This window comes from Eutrema salsugineum, unplaced genomic scaffold (genome assembly GCF_000478725.1).
Source record: "Eutrema salsugineum unplaced genomic scaffold, Eutsalg1_0 scaffold_12, whole genome shotgun sequence".
NCBI classification, from domain to species: Eukaryota; Viridiplantae; Streptophyta; class Magnoliopsida; order Brassicales; family Brassicaceae; genus Eutrema; species Eutrema salsugineum.
Genome location: NW_006256895.1, coordinates 3,582,201 through 3,587,125, shown reverse-complemented (window position 1 = coordinate 3,587,125; position 4,925 = coordinate 3,582,201). Strand labels below are relative to the sequence as shown.

Below are 4,925 nucleotides of genomic sequence, written 5' to 3'. Positions count from 1 at the left end.
GCTACTAAATGTAACCTAAAATACCAAAAACAGATTCATGTTACCACATCCAAACCATCTCTGTTGTCCATGAAATTCACTCGACCAAAGTAATATGTCGCGACCAAATCCAATCAGGCTGCTAACGTCAGGGTCCGATTTACCTGCAAAAGTAGGAGGAGTAAGCTTAACATCTAAATTACCCTCTCTAGGTTCGTCTTGCCTCGCGTTCTGCCTTCTCAAGGGGTCTTGAGCTCGTTTTTGTTGTCGCACTAACGGGTCAGGTGGGACATCATCTTCTAAAATGGGCATCTCTTCTTCTGGTTGGGGTGGGTTTCGTCGGGCCTCTCGAGCTCCTCCAGCTGCAGCTACAGCCGCTGGTGCTGGTGGTGGCTGCTCTAGACGACCAACTTGATCCCCAAACTCCTGCCTCATCGTCCTCATCTCTTCTCGCATTGCCGTAAACATTTGGATCAGTGCTTTTTGGGGTACGGGTTCTTCAGCCATATTATCTTGTGGTTGTTCATGTGCTCACGATGAAACAAAAGGAATCATGGTACCTTGTGGCAGAAAGATTTAAAGAAAACAATAAGGTAAAAGGAAAACTTGCAACTGTCAAGACGCGCGAAAGCTATTGAAAAGGAAATAACACAAATGGAGAAATAGAAAACTTCTAACTCGCTTCTTTTTTTTTACTTAAACTCTTGGGACTCTAGCTAGAACGCGAAAAAAAGAACAGGCTACTAATCAAACAAAGACCAAAGACAATCAAGCAACAAAGAAAACGACTAATTCCAGCGGTTACAAGTCTCAATAGTCTAGAACCCTAAACTTGTGAGACAAGGATCTCAACGGCTCATTTCTATTTCTTTTTTCTTTTCTTTTTTTAACAACTATAAGTCTCAAACAAAATGAAACAACTACTAGATCACAAGCAACAACAAAGGGAACTAGTTGAATGATGCGAATGATTAGCAACCCAGGATAAGCAAAGACGATTTATCTATTTTTTTTTTTTGATAGGATAAGCAAACAACAACTAATAGAGGTAAACTAGAGATGGATAGATATCACCTGATGGCAGAACCTTTCGGCTCTGATACCAAAATGATGTATGCCTCGGGATAGAGTCACACAATGAATCGATGGAGATCTAACAAGCTGGCCTTCGCTCTCTCTTGTCGGATCGGTTTAGGGGAAGTGAGGGTGGATTGATGGCACCACAGAGAGGATGGAGGACTCTCTGATACAGCAACCACTAACCCTTGAGTGGAATCACACACACACAAAGGCAAGCAACTCTCTCAAGCAAAAGCTTCAAAGAAAACGGCGTTATTTTGTTGATAAGCAAAAGGTATCAAACTACAACGCTGCAAGGGGACTTTATAAACAGTCCATCAGCTTGAACCTTCTAGGGTTCGACTCAAATGAAAAGAAAAGACTCAAAAACCACAGGACTTTCAAAAGAAACAAAAGAAAATGGCAAAGAAAACAAGTAAACAGCGAGTTGTCTCATTTGGACACAAATAAGGAAAGTTCTACTTAAATGAAATAAAAGAAAATAAACTCTTGAGTCTTGGCCGAGACTTGATCTCAGGTGTCTCTGGACTCTCGTGGCTCTTAGCCACCACTGAGCTGGTTGTCTGTTCCTGCACAAAACTCATAAACAAAATTTACCTGTTGTGCACGCAAAAGAGGCCATGGGAGAAGTGAGCTGCTCTTGACGTGTGTTGGGGCGATCTTCAGGTGGTCTTCTGCGGCCTTGGTAGTGTTGGTGATGCTTGTTTCACGTGCATGAATCCTTCCCTTGGCAGCCTCTTCCTCAGCTAGCATCTCTTGTGCAAGCTCCGGTTGACCGCTCTCGGCTAAGTGGTTGGTGTTGCTTGTCCTGGACTCTTGAGTGATGATCTCCCCGGGCTTTGTGATGGTCTCGACTCCTTATCCGGTCAAGAGAGATTTCATACCTGTTTTCTCGTAAGGCCGGGGCTGGTTCGGTTGAGTTTGGGCCGTGTCCTCAACTTGTTCCTCCTCGGGTGCTTGTATGAAACTAGATACGACTAAGTTGATCTTTTCACGCAGGATCCTGGTTCTAGATCAAGTCATGGGACCTGGTCGGAGTGTTGGGATACTGAGATCCTCATTAGAGTGTTCGATGACCTTATCAAGTAAGCTTTTGCTCTGAGCTTGAACCATCTGATCTGTTTGTTCTGTCATAATGTTCACCATATGTGTCATTAGACATTGCCAAATTCTCCACAAGTTCCATATCAGCTGTAATCTCCTTTGCCAGGAAATTACCAGTGGAAGCTGTGTCTAGTTGGTTCCTGATTTTAGGTAGTGCTCCTATATAGAATGTGGAGAGTAGAGAGGCTTCAGAAAACTCATGGTGTGGACACTGATTGATGTATGTTCTGAACCGCTCCCATGCTTCTCCAAAAGTTTCATTGGAGTGCTGTGTGAAACTAGAGATCTGGTTTCTAAGCTTTGCTGTCCTGCTTGTGGAGAAGAACTTGGTGAGGAAAGCTTTTTTACATTGTTTCCAAGTCTAAATGCTCCCAACTGGTAAATTCCTCTCCCATTGTCTTGCTTTGTCCCCCAAGCTGAATGGAAACAACCTCAGCTTAAAATCATCTTCTGAGACTCCATTTATCTTAGTCAAGTTGCAGACACTATCAAACTGATCAATATGGTCCAATGGGTCTTCCATTGGCAGTCCATGAAACTTAGAGTTTTAGACCATATTAATCAGTGAAGCATTGACTTCAAAATTATTGTTTTCGACAAGTGGACAAACAATACCAGCTCTGTTCTGGTGAGCATTTGCTGTATCATTGGATCCCACATAGATTGGTTGGTGTCCTTGACATCTTTGAGCCTGTGGCTGAGGCTGAAGAATGTTGTGAGCCTGCTGCTCATTCTTGTTTGCTTGCTGTTGATTCTGCTGAGATTGGCGTTCATTTCTCTGTGCCATGTTTTAATTTATGAACGCTTGTTTCTCATTCCTCCCAGCTTGAGCCTTATTTAAGTGAGCCTGATGCTCAGCTTCTTGAGCCTGGTGCTCCATACCCAACTGATCATGATGATCTTCTTCTTCTTGATTAACACCTCTGTCCCTTTCTCTTCTTCCTCTCCTATCCAGCAAGTGGATGTTATCAATGAAGGTTTCAGCTGCTTCACAACTTCTACTCCTAGTTCTGGGTCTATGTGACATAAACCTGAAACTCAGCACTCAAGAATTTAATCAGTAAAACAAAAGGTAGAAAGGCTTGATCTCAAGAAAGTACCAAAAACTAATGCTAAACCATACTTTGGCAACGGCGCCAATTGATAACTGAGGTTTTTAGGCCTTTAGTTGGGGTTATCAATCCCTCGTCTTTGTAATACAAAGAGTTATCAATCCAAATGTGTGGGTAGACACTAGCTCATGATGATAGTTTCTTAATCCAAGCAATATGATGAGTTTTGATTCAAACAAGTGATTAACTAAAGACTAAACAAGATTAATAAACTAGCAAATGATCTAAACAAGAAGCAAGTAATAGCAAATGACAAGTGAATGAATATGAAATGATGGAAGCATGAGATTCTAGACATGATAGATGGCTAGGGTGCTTTGGTGCTAAACTAGAAATGCTAATGACAATAATGAAACATGATTCAAGTGATTTGGGATTCTAATCAAGCCTTAATCTTTTTCAAGCATCAAGACACAAATCAAGCCATTTCACATACCCAATCATCATTGGAGATCAAACAAAAAAAGAGCATTACGAATCAATCCCAAGTGATCATTTATACAAATAACAAACATCATCATGGTATTAATGCATAAACCTCTAATATAGCTCTTTCAAGAATTTCATCAAACACTTTTGGTGCATGAAAAACCCAGATTCTAGATCACAAGTGATGTGCTAGGATCTAACATAGAGAGCAGCTATTTAGAGAAATGAAAACATGGATCTAGCCCTAAGCACTCCTAATCTAGCACTTTAGCACCCTAACCTACATATCTAGAACCTCATTAAGCAAACTATTCACTAATAATCTCTCTTAAACCTTAGCAAGTAGAGTAGATTGGCATGATTAATGATGGGAAATGAAGATGGAGAAGATAGATAATGATGGATTGCAGCTTTAAACACAAAAGATCTTTGATTTCTCTTGATTAAGACTCAAAAAAGAAGATCTCTCTTACAAAAGGAAAGTCTTTCACAAAAGAGGCAAAGAAATTAGAGAGAATAAAGCTTAGTTTTTGGGAAAAAACCCTAAACGTATTAGGAGTGCTTAGGTAAAATGGGTACTGACCCGGCTTCAAATCGGTAAAATGCTAGGTGTGTGACTTGGTCAAGTGTTTCCCTTCCCGCAGGCCTGAGTCGCACAGCCATGAAACTAGCCTTGTGCGCCTAAACTCCTTCAGCCTCAACCGCATGCCTATCTTGGACTGTTCAGCGAACATGTGTGCTGTTCAGGTCTTCTCCTCTTCAACTCGCACAACCAAAACGGATTTTGGAGAAGATATGTGTGCGAGTTGGTCTTGTTCAGCTCCAAGTCGCACACCCAACTCGCACAAGTTTGGGAGCATGATCTTGCAAGTTAAAACCTTGTAGATTAAGCTGCACTCCCTTCTCGGTATTAACCGCGAACATATGTGCGGTTCAAGTTCTTTTGCTCTCTAACTCGCATACTCATATAGCACAGGTCTTGAAGCATGTGCGAGAGTTGGTATCCTTCACTCCCAAGTCACAGGCCAAACTCGGTCTGATCCGCAAACACATGTGCTACTCGGTTTCATCTCGGCCAACCCCCATGCCCAAGTCGCACAGCTTGTGTATCTAGCATATTCTCAGCTCGAAAATATTTACCCATGCTCAGGGTTGCCTTACCCTGCAAATCTCCACTCGCAGCTCATTTCCAGAATTCAATCTCTAAGTGCTGCGAGTTAA

The 4,925-nt window shown here is 41.9% G+C and overlaps 1 non-coding gene across 1 annotated transcript; it reads left to right on the top strand.

The window, feature by feature from the left end:
• Positions 1-2,357: 2,357 nt before the first annotated feature.
• Positions 2,358-2,464, top strand: LOC112089449. Its single transcript, XR_002901087.1, has one exon. It is a non-coding gene; the product is annotated as a small nucleolar RNA R71 (small nucleolar RNA).
• Positions 2,465-4,925: the final 2,461 nt, after the last annotated feature.